Genomic DNA, 16,610 nt, shown 5'->3' with positions numbered 1-16,610 from the left:
TCCGAGAACTCATAGTCCCGGACCAACACTGACTCAAATACATGATTAAACACCACTTGGCCAGCTATACAAATATTCAAAAACAGCCAAAATAGGTATTTCTTATAGACTGAAATGAAAATGCAAGCAAATAGATTAAGAGCAGCCTAGCCCCTCCCACCGCAGTGAAGAATACAAATCGACATCTCTTCTCTATAAATAGCTACCGATGGATTCTTGCTGAACTACTCTACTTTTCGCTGGCTCAGAAGATGTCTTTTTAATGCATAGACTATGATTTGGGGATGTTTAACACATAAGATTTATTATTTAGAGTGTTTGCTAATTTTGTTTTATTAAACAGTGTTTATAAATAGTGTTTCCAGTCAGTACAGATTAAAAAGGGGGATTGTATACTTTAATTAGTTAATGACAGTGAATTATTTATCTCTGGCTTGGCAAAGGCTGAAGCAGCCTATTTGCTGACTTCTACACAGGCTGGCCTGCAGGCATTTCCTCTCGGGATTGCCTGAAGCTGCCACCATGAGCTCATGCACCATTCCTTCCGTCACCACCAACTCTTTTCCAAACACACAGTGGAGTGACAGCCCCCCCCCCCCCCGCCGGGTGTGGGCTGCTCCCCAGGTAAGCAGAGTGCCTTTGTTTTTATGTTATATTTTCAGATAAGGTTCTTTTCAAAAGTTCTAGAGCTGAGAGAGTTTTACAAAACTACTCTTAAGAGAAAGAAAGATGAGTAGAAAGAGAGATGCTGTACATAGGACATTGTAGTTTGACATCAGAACTACTGCTTGGAGTCATAGGGCTTTGTGCATTTAAAACTCCTGCACCAACACCCAAATATACTCAAAATTTTCCTTCCTACTAAAGAAAAAACAACAGAACTGCAATGACCTCCAAGTACTCAGTGTCTGTTTCTCTAAATTAGGGGCTGTGGTTAGCGTACATGTTGTATTTCAGGTGAATTAGGCTGAAAACCTTTATATCGATAAAAGCGACTTTCACTAGTTTATTTTGTGGAGGAAAATAAAACCTGTGACTCGAACGTGTAGAAATCAGATGCCAGTGGATCTAGCCTTGACGCAGGCTTTTTCAAGACTGACCTTATTGACTACTACCAACGCTGAGAATCCAGTTGCCAGACATTCTGATTGACAGGCAAGAAAACACAACAGCTGGCTGCCCATTTAACAGAAACACTCGAAACACATGTCACAGTGGATAGAATTGAGCATTCTATTTCTCTTTCTGGAGAGAAGATAATCCCCTGCTTTCTATTACAGCATATTTATTTTAAATCACTATGAAATAAAGTTCTCACAATGTAAGATGCCCCCAAACTACAGTTATTGACAGCATTATAGAGGAACCAAAGTCAGGCATATGGAGTGGAGTCTGAGGTCCCCTCTCCCTCATTCCACTGTGTGCCCCCAGCACAAACCTGCCAGGAATCCTGGAGAAGAGGTAATCTTGTTCCCCTGGAAAAATCTAGCAAAGGCTATCCAACAATTTATTTCTTTAATTTTTTTAAAAGATCATATTTGTTCATCTGGCACAGAGAAAGAGCACAAGCAGGGGGAGCAGCAGGCAAAGAGAGAGGGAGAAGCAGGCCTCCCGCTGAGCTGGGAGCGGATGTGGATGCGGGGCTCCATCCCAGGACCCTGGGACCATGACCTGAGCTGAAGGCAGATGTTTAACCAGCTGAGCCACCCAGGCACCCCATTCCCTTAATTTTAAATGGCAGTTTACATACATACTTACTCATACTTACTCTGCAGTATCTCTTTTCTTTTAAACCAAGAGAATCCTTTCCAAGAAATATTTTATTTTTTTCCAAGAAATATTTTAAATTACAAATATAAAATCTTTTATGAATATAGGTTTCATATTTCATCCCCTAAAGCTTTCCTTTATTCTGACATTCTTCCTTCCTCCATTTCTTTTTCTTCTTAGCTAAACCATTAAATGACTCTCTTGTCATTTTACATTTTGCTGATAAGCAGTTCCTGTAATTAATAACCTTATCTTTCTAGGCATGAGAAAAACAAATTCAATGCATTTTAATAAGGAGTTTGGAAGAACAAGGAGACATTCTACTGCCATGTTAATTTTGGTAAGACTAGAAATAACCTGGTGGGCTGGTGACTGCATGCAGTAAATGGTATTTATGCAGACATTTTTTGTTACTCTTGATATTGGTATTTCCATATATCTTTTAAACAAATTTCTGAATAGTCATAGAATGTAGAATTCTTTAGTGAACAAATCTCATTGAATAATGTGATGGCTTTAAAGCCACTTTATCTTTACATCTGATTGTAATCTTGTGTTTGTGGCTCAGTTGAGCAACCTATAGGACTGAGAATTAGAAGACAGGGTTCCAGGTTTTCTAAAAATTGGCTCTTGACTCAGGGAAAATAGCCTGATTGCTATTTCCTTATCTATAAATTGGGAGACATGAATGTATATGCCTAAAAGATCTCTGAAATCTCTTCCAGATCCATCATTCCACAATTACAGCTAATTCACTGGGGGGGGGGGGGGGGGGGGGGGGTCTTTATTTTTTTTTTTAATCCTGCTTTAAAGCTTTTAAAGTTGGATCCTTTGAAATGTGAATATTCAGGTCCCCATTTATCTAGGGCTAAATTTTTGTACTTCCAAAATGAAGGATGAATGATGAAGCCTATTCCTTTGAAATTTGTGAAGTCAATGAGATCATGATGGGTCCCTAACAGAAAGAGCTCTGTCAGGGACTCAGAGTGGTTTCTGCCCTTATTTCCTGTCCATCCACACACTGAATCCTGTGACATGGGTGGATCTGTAATTTCATTCCTCAAAAAGGAAAACTGTGTTGGTGTTGCACAGACCGGTTGGTTGCCCTGTGCAGAGCCATAGAGAGTCACACAGCTAAGGAGGGTTGGACAAAAATCCTGATCGTCTAGAACTACACTGATTTTTGTTACAAATCTTGCTTTGTGGGTGCCCGTAAGTATTCCCAAGTCAAGAGCAGAAAGTAAATGAGAGTGAACCCCCCAGTATTTACTGAGTGCATACTTCTCAGATTGGGTTGCCCTCTGAGTAGGAAAGAGAAGGGTTAATTGAGTGTCAAGGTATCTTCTCCACTAGCCTGTAAGCTTGTAGAGGGAATGTGCCCTGTCTTACTAAACTGAGGTAGGGACAGTACCCTCCATTCCCTCATCCTCACATCTGACTTCTTTCCACTTTCACCGTATCCCTGTCTTCCATTTGTATTGGCGAGTGTATTTATTTCTCCTTTAGGGCAGGGAAAAGGCTGATAATTTTCAGCACTGTGCCAGGCTTTCCAATATTTTCCAATTCTGTGACTCGGTAGGCACTTGATAACTACTTGCTGATTGGTGAATCATCTGGGCTGACTCCAGGGAAAATGAGAAGTTGGCTTTGGTACCTTTGATAAACTACTTTATTCTCTCAATCTATTCGTCCCCTTCCCCACCCCCACAAGCCCCATTTGAAAAGTATGAGTCCTCAATTAATACCTTAGGCTCCCAGTCATTGGGAAAAGCAGGGATTGTGAAAGCAGGGATCAAGCCCCCAGGGAGAGTGGGCTTTAATTATGGTTTAAGGAAACAATGCCTCCACTTTGGCAGTCTATCTAATTAGTGACACTCATACTGGAAGATTTGAGCAGGTAACCAGAAGGGGGTTCTTGGCAAGGCTCTACAGCCTTTAAATCCATCTTCAAATAGCGTTAACTACTCGCTTTTCAATACTCATCCCTTTCTTCAAAGGGCAAAGCTTAACCATTACATAATATTATACATCTTTTGAGTATTTTGAACCATACATTATGTGTGACTATTATACTGTAAAGGGGGAAAGTTACTTATTGAAATAAGTTATTCACAATAAATTCTAATGATCAAAGAAAGCAACAGAGAGTATTTTTCTGAGCATTTGGTCATGGCTTCAACAAATAGTCTTCCTTAAGAGTTTATTGTAAAAGGATTTCACCTACGCTTATAAGGATGTCTTCATTTATGCTTTAGCAATTCTGAATATTACATTTTAGTGGCATTTCTCTTTCTCCATGCTCAGCAAAAGTTAAAACAGCTTCATCATTGACTTCTGCATCATGTTAGAGCAAATATATTTATTTCTCCTTTTTCCTGCAAAGAAATAAATTCTTTATGTGCTCTGCACGTGGGCTGGAGGGAGTAACAATGAGGGGCTTGTTCTGGTCCTCATCACTGCCTAACCTTGGAGGTAAGATCTATTATTCTTTCAAGCACTGTCCTCTAGTGGAGAAAATAAATGTTAGCGCTTTCAGAACAAGCATTGCATCTCTGGCACCACCACCAGCCTTTCCGAAGTGCTTTCCACCAACCCACCAAGTGCTTTTCCTGGGCAAAATTGACCCTTTTAACAACATGAGTTGAAGAAACTCTGAAAAGGAAAAACTCTGAGAGCATATATGTCTTTACCAGACAGAGTGAGGTCATCACAAAACGCTGAATAAATGGGAGAAGAGGCCTTGCTTATGTATGTTATGACATGAGTCCCAAAAGCACCCGGATGAAAGGCAAAGGAAAGGGTACGTTGCCTATGTTCTTAAAAATCAGTACTTTAAAGGAAGGACTTTCATGTTGACAAACGTCCTATTCTGAAATTAGTAGCTATGTAAGGGAGATGTGTCAACTTCTTCCACTGCGTGTGCAACTCAACCCTATCTGATGGGATAATTCAGGATTTGTCTTTATTAACTCCCTTTGGGGCCTAATGACAATTCACATTTTCCGGATCATTATGTCTTAATTTTATTTGGTGTCATGCCTGACTTTGAAATTATGAGTGAGTGTTGAACAGGGTGTATCAGTTAAGGTTTGGGGGCATTAGACTGAGTCAGACCCGGGTAAACCATTCATTGGTTAGCTGGCCTTTCTAAACCTCAGTGTCCTGAGCTGTAAATGGGGATCATAAGAAAATATTCCTCAAAAAATGTAATCAGGAACTCACGAAACGATGCTTGAAGAATACTTAACATAGTCGCTGGCCCTTCACAAACACTAAGTAGATGTTTGATATTTTTAAAAATACCTTTTGTAATTTTTTTGGCATAGCTTCCAGAAAGCTCTTTGTCCCCTAACCAAGGTCTAAACCAATCTCTCAATAGAGCGTGTGGGAAACCAGAAATCACTAAAGCACTCACTTTTACCAGATCCAGTCTTGGCTCGGTGTGCATGCTCAGCTGGACTGTGCTTCTTCCTCTCTGATGAATTTTTATGTTTGACACCTCCTTAGGGGACTGTTCCATATCAGGTGTCATTTCACACCAAGAAGCCAAATTTTGTGACTGCTTATATACACTCAAGAGCACGAACACAGCCAAGCTGACTGTTCCCGCTGTCAGTTCCCAAAATAGTGATCCAACCTCCATGCCCAAACCAGCATAAACCACAGACTTGTACGAGGGGAACTCCTGGGAAGCTAAGATCCAGAAAGAATCTGTGAAATATTCATACTTTTCATTGCTTCATAGATATGTCTAACACCGTGCGAGGCTAGAAAAGGATCTACAGAGCATCTCTACCATAGACTCTTCCATCCTTCCATGAACCAGGCCAGCTGCATGGCTGGGAATGTTTCTGCAAGACAGCGATGGTCAACGGGGGCTTCAACGGAGCCAATCTAATCCTCACCTCTGCTTCTCTATGAAAAGTGCCCCAGAGTCTTCCTGCTTGCTTAGTGTCCTGTGAAAGATGCTGAAGCTGCCACCACCTGATCCCAGTGTTTCATTACCGCCTGACCCTGACCTGTCAGTCAACTCTCACCAGCTCTTTTGCTCATAAACAAAGCTCAGATCCCCCTTGGGCCAGAGAAGGGGTGACGGATGAGTTTATAACGGGGGTCAAAAATCCATGGAGGAATCCAATTACTTCTTTGCAGAGGCAAACCCAATACAAATCTCCAAAAACACATGTACTGACTTGGCCAAGTTGGAGAGAATCCTGAATGGAGAACCAAAGGAAGGCCACAATGAGGCAAACAACTCCCAAATCTGTTTCTCATGACATCCTGGCACAATCTGAAAGAAATGACAAAGTGTACAGTTGTACTTAGTAGAGCCCAGGAACTCCAAAGAGAATAGGAAAATGGAGATTCTCAAGACCGAATTATCTGTGAACTTATTATGAAAACACGAAGGACTCCGTACCTTCTGGCTGGGATGCGGCACATTCACGGACACTGAACTCCTATCATGCTGCTGCATGTGTTTCTATTTTTAAAAACAAAGTGAAAATAGTCTTATTACTTCAGGCTTTCCTCAAGCAAACTGTTGGACTAGCTTAGACTGTTCTCCAGAGAGTAATTTCCCTCCTTGGACATTAGAGGTACAACAATTATAGCACAAAAACCCACTTTAAGACAGGTATTTGGTATTGTTTTCTGTAGACTAAAAGTAGTTATGAAGATTAACAAAAAAAAAACTTTAAAACAAAAAAGTTTTAAAGAATCAAAATGAATCTTTCATTCGAAACCTTTAAAAAGGAAAAATAATAAAGCAGTAGATAAAAATTTTTCAGAGGGTGACAACTTCATTGTGCATAGTGAACTCCACCCCCAGCTATTTCTGCATTAGCATATTACGCCAGCATCATCGTCCTCACACTGACACCTTAGAATTAATTACATGTGAGACAGGTATAGGTATTTTCTGGCAGGTATATTAAGTGCTGAAAACAAAGCAAGGTGTTTTTGTTAGAGTGGATCAATAAGGAGGAAGAAGTCACCCCAAAGTCACTTGATGCTCTGATCTACTCGGAGATATTAGATGTGAAAGAGAGCGAAACACCTGTGAGTATGTAGGTGAAGCCCAAAGTTTGACAACTAGCACTTCTCTGCCTCATGAACTTCCATCACCTCCCTGATGATAAAACATGGAGAGGAGGCAATAAACTGCAAATTTGATGACCACATCCGAGCGCTGGGGGCCAGCCTTCTCATAGATCACGTCCTGCGGAGAGAGAGTGGTGAAGGATGGGGGCACACAGAGTCAGGCAGCCGCTGAGATCACATAAAATATGTGACATGGTTCTTTATTTAGAGCTAAGAGTTCAGGTCCCTCTTCCATATCCTCTTACTCTGGCCCTTGTGATATTATAATAAGGTGAGCAGGGACCGTTACCAGATTTAGAGGACTCCTGTGATTCACTTCTTGGACTTCTGAGGCTGTGTGAAACTTTGCTTCAAGACCCTTCAAAAAAAAAAAAAAAAAAGACCCTTCAAACACAGTGGCTGAGTGAGGCTTCAGAGAGCCATCGAGGTAGACGCTGAAAAGGAGTCTCGCCGAAGTAAGTCAAGGGCCGCAATTCAGGAGAAGGCTCCTGAGACAGTTAGAGTCTTCGTCAGCAAACCCGGATTGACGCCTACTACGGACCAGTCACTTCCAAGTTCTGGAGCTACCACAGTGAACAAAGCAAGACCGAACAAACATCCCTGCCTTTTAGCCTCTAACTGAATGAATGAGTGAATGAATGAATGTCCTGATGCAACTGCCCATACAAAAGACCTTCAGCAACATGGACAACCGTTTTGACTATTTGAGTCTTTCCATTGCTTATTTCAGTGAAAAAAATTACTAACATAACTGAATGTAATCTTAATGATCAAAGTTAACACGCTTTTGAAAATTCCATTCCACAATCATTTATGAAACGATGGCTAAAAACCAAGCACCGTACTCGGCCTGGGAGATGCAAGGCAACATGAGATTCCTCTGCTGAAGGAACGAATGACCAGGAAAGAGAGAAAGAGAAGCAGAGGGCTGGGTAGGCTACTGAGGTGGGCCGCCTCTCTCTGCCAGGGAAGTAGGGTTTTCAAGAAGAGCTGTGTAGGTGGTTCTCCATGGCACATGGAGAGGGGGATGCTAAGGACAAGGCAGGGGGAAGATGCAGAGGGACATTCCCAGGCTGAGAGAGTAGCACGTGGAGGTCACAAAGACAGGGTGAGTCCTCACCCGGTGAGGCTACGCGGCGTCAGGAAAAGCCACCACGTGTTGGAGTCCAGCACACCCCAGCTGGATTCCCAATTCCGGTTCTTCCTGCACATCCCAGGTTTCTCATGTCTGAAGCAGGAACACAAATACCTCTGTGATAGAGAATTTGGAAGATGCAGGACGCTGATATTTGGACCAACAGGATGGGGACAGGCGACCTTGCCCAATGAGCTGGGGCTCCTCAACCACCATTTCCAGCTTAACTTTCACTCTCAGAAACCAGAGGCTCCAGTCTGGTCTCCAGAGAAGAGCCCGGCCAGCCTCTGGAGGCCCACCCGAAGGAGCCCTCCTCACCTGGAGGAAAACCAAGGCGCCCCGGCCTAAAGCCCCAGGCAACTGTCCCTGGACCCGCCAGTCCCCCATTGAGCCGCCCCCTGACACAAAACGGTGACTCTGCCCCCCAGACACCATGAGGAGCAGGGACAAGCTGTGGAACCCAGACCTGTGAGCACTGGTTGTCCTAGGCCGCTAAGTTCTCGGGTGGCTCATTATGCAGCAGCAGGTAAGTGAAAGAAACATCGAAGAGGTCTTCACTGTATCCAGGAGACGATGGACTTTGTCGGAAGATTTTACACCAAGTAAAACAGATTCCTCACTGGGCAAGGTTACCCCATTGCCAATGTGGAGGCTACACTGAAGAGGATGTTCCTGAAAGCAGGTGCCAAAGAGGGAGCTACTATTAGGAGCAATAGCTACATGAGACTTCTGGGGGGGTTGGGTGCCCGGGTGGCTCGTCAGGTCAAAGCATCTGCTCTGGCTCAGATCCTGACTCCAGGGCCCTGGGGTCAAGTCCCCGTGAGGCCTTCATGGGGAGCCTGCCTCTGCCTCTGCCTCTGCCCCCCCCCCCCCCGTCTCTGCCTCTCATGAATAAATAAATCAAATCTTAAAAAAAAAAACTTAAAAAAAAATTAGGGGCATTTGTAGAGTAACAAAGGGACAGCAAGGACAAAGCAGCTTTCGTGGGCAAGCGAGCTCAGGAGGGTTTAATGCTTTGCAGAACCCTCTGGGAATTCTTGATTCTTGAACAAGGAGCCTGTGTCTCTAGTTTGCACTGAGTGCTGCAATCCTGAGGGAGCGGCTCCAACCCCTGTATGTCAGGGTGGGACACACGCGACACAGCACCCCCTTGACTGTGGCCCCTTCAAGGGTGCCAGGCCCAAGAGCCCGCACCCAGGGGCACGTCTGGGTCTCCCACTAGCAGCCGCACTTTGGTTGCTCCAGTGCTGACATCGGCGTCAGTGCCACACAACAGACACACCAAGAATAGGAAAAGCACTTCTAGTCTTCTCCTCCCAAAAGCTACCAAAGTGGCCGTAAAGGCGTCAAGCTTCTCTGGCTTCCTCATTCAGGAAGTAAGGTAATAATCCCGTCCCCACCCAGCTCTCAGGACTGTGGCAACTAGGCAGACATGTGAATGAAGCACTTTAAATTCCCCACAAAGGAATGCATCCAACGACATCCAGCACTAAAAATAATTCTGGTAACAACAATAACCCTCCTGCCGTGTCCTCGACCCAGGGCCTGCTGAGGTGGCATGACTTTGCTCTTTAGAACACCCAGACCCAAAAGGCCTGGTACTTTCCGGAGGTAAAGAAGAGATAGTAAATAGATAAGCACTTGGTCAGTCTGGAAATATGTTAGCATGGTATAAACTCCTTTTTGTTTATTTATATTGCCTCATCATTTAAATTTTTTTGCAGCCGTCCATCCATTCATCCAACATCCATTGAACATACTTTATTATGTACCAGGCACCATGTTAGGCACCAGGAAAGAGAAACCAGTAAGAGTCCCTGCCCTTAAAAAGTTCTTAACATGTAAACTGGAGATTGATACAAAGCACACACACACACACACACACACACAAAAAAAAAAACAAAAAACAACAACTAGAGGATAATGTGCCAGTGATAGAACAGTGTCATGAACCAAGTGCTAATGGAACACACAGAAAGAGACTGTTTATAGTGGGTGGAGGGCAGAATGAGGGCTTCCCTAAGGAAGTGACATTAAGTAGCCAGGAATTAATTTCAGTGTGTTGAGAAAAATGAGAGTCAACAGAGAAGGAGTTTTCAAGATTAGAAAATAAATCCAAAGTTTGAAAATAATATCACACTGATAATACTTTGTAAGCCTTTTTTTTTTTTTTTTTTTTTTTTTTTTAAACCACCACACCGTCTTTGTTTTCTAAAAAGCCATTCTGGATTCACTGTATTTCTTCATGATTTGATACCAAGTTGCTGTGTGACCTTGGCAAATCACCCAAACCTCAGTGAACATTATGAGTTTCTTATACCTCTGAGCCTCAATTTCTTCTAAAAGTGGAAGATTGGGACACCTGGGTGACTCAGCGGTTTAGCACCTGCCTTCAGCCCAGAGTGTGATCCTGGAGACCCAGGATCGAGTCCCACGTCTGGCTCACTACATGGAGCCTGCTTCTCCCTCTGCCTGTGTCTCTGCCTCTCTCTCTCTCTCTCTGTCTCTCATGAATAAATAAATAAAATCTTAAAAAAATAAAATAAAATAAAAGTGGAAGATTTAGAAATAGATAATGCATAAGATTTTAAAATTTCAACAGACTGATAATTTTTCTATTTTGATAAACAGATTGATTTTTAAATGATTATGTCAGGACTTAAGAGTCATGAAATGTTAGGAATTTCAATACCGCTACATTGGGGGACTGTATTTATATTCCAGTAGTGTTAGCATCATTCAAAAAAAAATATTTTTACTTTTTTTTTTCAAAATATTTTTTGTAATCATAGTTAATGATTTGAAAACTTGAGTGGAAACAGCCAAGGAAGAGGCCTCTCTCCGGCCCTCCATTTCTGTATAAGCAGGTCCCTGAGCAGGTGCCCTGCCTAGCCTAAAGAACCACAGGGAGGTTCAAATGCTAAGGTCGTGTGACACTGTTACCAGCAAGTGTAATACAAATATCTTCCTTGGAAGATGAGCATGATTTCAAATCTGTGCCAAAAGTCATTCAGAGTTAATCCAGTAAATAAATGAACAGTGATTTTTGAGACTGGCTTTTCCTCCAATTTGTACGTAGATTCTGAAAGTAACTCAGTGAGATAACTTTTTAGAAAGTACATACGCTTCCTTGGCCGTGTGAAGATGTGGTGTCCCAAGATGACTTCTTTTAAACATTACCAGGTTAAAAATAACTGTGGGGGGGGATCCCTGGGTGGCTCAGCGGTTTGGCGCCTGCCTTTGGCCCAGGGCGTGATCCTGGAGTCCCGGGTTCAAGTCCCACATCGGGCTCCCTGCATGGAGTCTGCTTCTCCCTCTGCCTGTGTCTCTGCCTCTCAGTCTCTCTCTCTCTCTCTGTGTCTATCATAAATAATAAATTAATTAATTAAATCTATCTTTTAAAAAAAAATAAAATAATAAAAATAACTGTAGGGGTGCCTGGGTGGTGCAGTCAGCTAAGGGTCTGACTCTTGGTTTGGGCTCAGCTCCTGATCTCTGTGCTCAGCATGGAGTCTGCTTGAGAATCTCACTCCTTCTTCCTCCTGGGCTCAGGTCCTTGCTCTTTCTCTCTCTAAAATAAATCAATCTTTTAAGAATTAATTAAGGGACTCCTGGGTGGCTCAGTGGTTGAGCGTCTGCCTTCAGCCCAGGGCATGACCCCGGAGTCCCAGGATCGAGTCCCCTGTCCAGCTCCCTGCGTGGAACCTGCTTCTCCCTCTGCCTGTGTCTCCACCTCTCTCTTTGTGTCTCTCATGAATAAATAAATAAAATATCTTTTAAAAAACTAAAATCAACAAAAAATTTAAAAAATAATAGAAACAACTGTAGTACCAACACTAGAGTCATGACTTACATAGTGTTTTATACATGATTTCTAAATAGGACTGATGAAGACTAGCGCTGTAACTCATTTGTACAAAAGCGCAAGCACAACGGTCATTGTAATGGACTTTTCACCATTTCAAAAGTGCTTTGCATAAATCATCTCATTTGAGCCTAATAACACTGCAAGGGATATTTTAATTTTATTCTCAGTTTACAGATAAGGAAATTGAGGATTATCTGTAAAATGATACTGAGCCAGTTGTTAACCTTCACGAGCCTTAAATTAGTCACAGGGCAGAGTTTCAGTCCATAAATCCCAAATCTGAAGTCCTCCCATGTTCACACACATACACACATATTTAGACTACTAGACATCTTCATTTCACTGATGAATTTATTAAAGCTATGTCAAGCCTGTCTGGATGTCTGGAACTTTCTGAACAGCCGTATTTTCTCATCCCCTGGAGATGCCAATGAGCTGGGTTCATGACATGTTGTAGCTCATTGGGAAGAGTCTGTTTCCTATCCTAAGGCTTCACCTGGTGGCCATGTGGCATATTGATTGATGGACCCTTGTGGGGGATCTATGGCCCCGCTAGAAACAGAGGTTCCACTTGTCGATTCCCAACCTCGTTCTTCAATTGTGCTAAGCTCTGGACTTGAAACCAGGAGCCAGCAGTGAATGCTCCCCCTGCTTTGCTAAAAAAGTCATTGAGGTGGGGTTCTTAATGGACTTCCGGGCCCCAGGGGCAGGTCATCCTCCTCTGGTTTGCTAGCTTCACCTATAAACTCTTGTCTTCCCTTCCACCCTCATTCACTTCCTCCTTTTGTCACACACTCGAAGTGTCCACAGATGTCAAGTGTAGAAAAAGACATGTGGTGCTAGTGCTTCAGTGCTGGCACAAAGGTGCTTCCTGAAGAAGATATGGCCCCTCGCAGGGCTGCTTGGTAGGCTGCCCGCCTATGTTGATCGCTGCCCGTTGCGGATTCTTGACTCAAACAGCCTCACCACTTCTGACCTGGCACCAGGCCACCACGCCTATCAGCCCACCGGCCCCCCCCCCCAGCTGTATCAAGGGCGGCTGTGGGGGCAGGCACCAGCCAGGAATTCCTACACTGCTGTCAGTGAAGAGGTTCTATGCATTTTGGCTGGGGAACATGTCCAAAAATAAAAACTAGATACCGTGGCCATTTGTTTGGACTTTGTGGAAGAATTAGTCATCGGGGAAGGGACAGGGCAGCAGAGAAGGCAGCATGAAATTAAATCTAATTAATCACTCTGACAGGCAGACAAGAACTGAGCCCACTCTTTCCAGAACAGTGGTTGGAAATCTAGGAAATGGGGGGTGGGGGACACATTTAGCCTTACCAAACTGCATTTATTTCTTTGGAAATGGGAAAGCCCCAAATGAAAATTAGTGGACGGCAAGGAAACAACCTTTTAATCGGAGTCTAGAATTTAGATGGAAAAGGGTCAATGTGAAATTAGTTTCAATCTTTGTAATTTATTTACTCCACATGATGTTTACTAATTTAGGCCATCCTGATGGAGAAGCAAATTCACTGCTCCTTTAAGTTGGAGCTGGGAGTGGCTTAGAGGCCTGTAATCCTTTGAAGGTTGTAAGGTAGGGAAGGGAGGGGAGTGGTATATAATTTTTAAACAGCGGGGCATTGGAGTTAAACAAAACTGGAGTTAATCCTTGCTTTTCCTAATTTCCTTCTCTATGCCTGTTTCCCATCTGTTAAAAAGAGATACTAGTAATACAACTTCATAAGATCATTGTGAAGAATAAATTAAAAATTAAACATAAGGAGCTGCCTGGCAGTTAGTAAATTCTCAATAAATACTAATAAATATGTAACCAATCCCCTCTACACATGGCTTTCATAGGTTAGGGGTCGTTGTCTTTGCTGAGATAAATATTCTTGCGGCTTTTCATGCCTGCTTTCTTTTTCCTGAGATTTGGTTGTTAAGTGCTGTCGATATTAAAAACTGGATGAAAAGAAACATATGATTACAATTTATATTTTAACAACACCTCTCATTGGTGCATTGATTTTTCACCCAACTGATGTTATATTTATCTCATCACCTAGAGAGTGAACTTGATGGTCTCAATTTTTAGTGACTCCCTCCTTATCACATAGTAGTAGCTAGCACTGTACTAGGCAAACAGTGTACATTAAATGTTGAGTGGTGTCCAAAGTAGTGTTTATTTGGGTTTCTCCCCCCAGTTATTTTTTTTTTCCTCCCTTACCTTTTTATAGAGCTGGGAAGAAAATTGCAGGCTGAGAGTCCAGTATTCCAGAAATACTGGCTTTCATTTAATACAAAACAACAAACCTCCTGTTTATTAAATAAAAATAACATCAGGTCCCTAAGTACTTGATGAAAGTACATAAAGCAAGATATTTTTCCTACTAATTCTCATTAGTATTTTCTCAGAGTATTTTTTTGCTTATACCAAGTTTCAGACAGAATGAGTTACATGAAAACAAAACTAAGACCAAGATTGGTAAGTCAATTTTATATCTACACAAGTGGCTCTCTTTATAAATAATTGGACATATTTTTACTCAGAAACTTTTTGGGCTTGTTTTTAACTTGGCACCACACCAAGTATGAAGTGTAGTGGCTCGAACTCATGACCCTCCCAGAAACTTTTTGAGATTGAGGCTTGCCTCGATTTTCATTTACTTATTTGTTTAATTTATTTTTAAAAAAATATTTTATTTATTTATTTGAGAGAGCAAGCAAGAGGGCACAAGCAGGGGGAGCGGCAGGCAGAGGGAGAGGAAGAAGCAGGGAGTCCAATGCGGGGTCCATCCCAGAATCCCAGGATCATGCCCTGAACCGAAGGAAGACACTTAACCGTCTGAGCCATCCAGGTGCCCCTCTCAATTTTCATGTAAGTGAATAAAGGAACAGATCTTTAGTAAGCAGAGGAAATTTTAAATTCCAGAAATTTTCCTATTCAACTCCTCATAATAAATTATAGAGTTCTACGATCGAATTGAGAGAGCTAATTAAAGTTCATCAATTTACATTTATTCCTTTATACCTATTCTCTTCCTTTCTAGTTGAGTTATCGTTCAAGCCCCACAGGTTCTGTTCAATTTTGGCTGCTTGGAATTCTTTGCCCTTTCATTCCATCTCCTCCAGGGCAATCCAAGGAGAGCCAGAAATTAGAAGAAAGGAAAACAAAGAAATAATTAGCAATTTCCTTTCTAACTGACATCTTCTTTCTTTTTTTCCCTCCTCTTTCTAAGCCTAAAATAATTCTTAACAAGTGCTGTGACTACCCTCCTTGAAGTATAGCTTGCATATTAAAAAACAATGCAAATAAAGGATAAATGCAACAGAAGTAAAGTAGACACAAGTCATACAGATACAAGTTGGCTTAAAAAAAATGTAAAAAAAAAAAAAAGTAAAAAAAAAAAAACCCTGATCTTTAGTATCATACAACTCATCCCTTTTTGCTCCAAGGACTGTGGTTTGCTTATAACTTCATGAATCGAGATGTGTATCACGTTCATAAAAGTTTATCCAAGATTGAAAAATAGTTTGTAGAAGAGGGTGTTAGGAAACAGGGAATTTGGAATAATAAAAATTCAGCAGGCTTCCAAGATGTAAATTTTTTCATAGCAGATGGAGAGGGCATCTTTAATTGATAATCCCCCTGACGTTTACAGAATTAGAGCAGGGATAACCACTTGCACTTTGCACACTTTAATTATTCTGTCTTGATCTGATCAGAAAATCAGGAGCTTGTCCTTTTATAAACATGAGGATTACACAGAACCCAGTAAGTAGTCTCAATGGGGATGTCCAGTGAAACTTAATAGAATGAAGAGTTCTGTTATTACCATTTCTGCTTGTTAAGTTTTTATCTCAAAGCCCCATATTTGTATTTTTTGCTTTGTACTAAAAATAAGCAGAGTCAAACGCTTTAAACCAGTTATTCTAAGCATATCAATGAAATAACAAAAGCCTCCCACTATTAAAAGTTCTCCCTCTAACTTATTCTCCTTAATTTTGTTTCTCCAGTGTACTCTTAAAAAAAAAAAAATCAAATGCTCCTCTCCTTTTAAAATTGCTCTGGCTTCATTCCTATTTCCTGCCAATTCTCCTCTATTTTAAAATGAAGTTTCTGGCCCACTTAGAAGTAAATTTGGCTTCCTGACTATTTCCATGCAGGCCTGTGTAAATTTAGAACAGCCACTCAGATGGAGGCGCTCAATGTTTTCGAAGAAAATTAGATAGGAAGAGCCCTTTAAAGTCATCTCAAGCCCCTTCATTTTACTTGTAAATAGAAAACGAATCAAATCTCCTTCCTCTCCCATCAAATAAAGACTGATAAGGACAGAGATCCTTGGCTGCAGATTTAATCAGACTTTTGCAACGGACCCCCTCCAAGCTCGGGCTGGGTCTCTGCAGGTATAAGAGTGGCCGCAAGAAACTCCTGCTTCAGACTCAGGCTGCTTGGTTTCCAGTCTCCTGCTTCTGGCTTGCCCTCTTTGTCCACATATAATTTCAGAATCTGTTTCAGTTTGTTCAAAAAGAAATGCCCATACGTAAGGAGTGTCATACTTAAAAATAAAGGAAAAGAAAACTACCTTAAAATATCCCTTGTTGTTTTCTCTTTTGAGCAAAAGGAACACATCGGTCAGAAAAAAAGACTCATTGTTGTGTCACTCTTTTTTATAATTCAATACACATTTCAAGTAAAAAAAATAATAAATTTATAAGACATTTGGGGGATACCACAAAGGATTG

The 16,610-nt window shown here is 41.7% G+C and overlaps 1 long non-coding RNA gene across 1 annotated transcript; it reads left to right on the top strand.

Moving 5' to 3' along the window:
- The first annotated feature begins 500 nt into the window (after positions 1–500).
- LOC140594212 (uncharacterized) lies at positions 501–8,869 on the top strand. Its single transcript, XR_011994873.1, has 3 exons — positions 501–624; positions 2,031–2,110; positions 5,516–8,869. It is a non-coding gene; the product is annotated as an uncharacterized lncRNA (long non-coding RNA).
- The last annotated feature ends 7,741 nt before the right edge of the window (positions 8,870–16,610 follow it).

Source organism: Vulpes vulpes, chromosome 10 (assembly GCF_048418805.1).
Source record: "Vulpes vulpes isolate BD-2025 chromosome 10, VulVul3, whole genome shotgun sequence".
NCBI classification, from domain to species: Eukaryota; Metazoa; Chordata; class Mammalia; order Carnivora; family Canidae; genus Vulpes; species Vulpes vulpes.
This window is presented reverse-complemented; position numbering and strand designations above follow the sequence as displayed.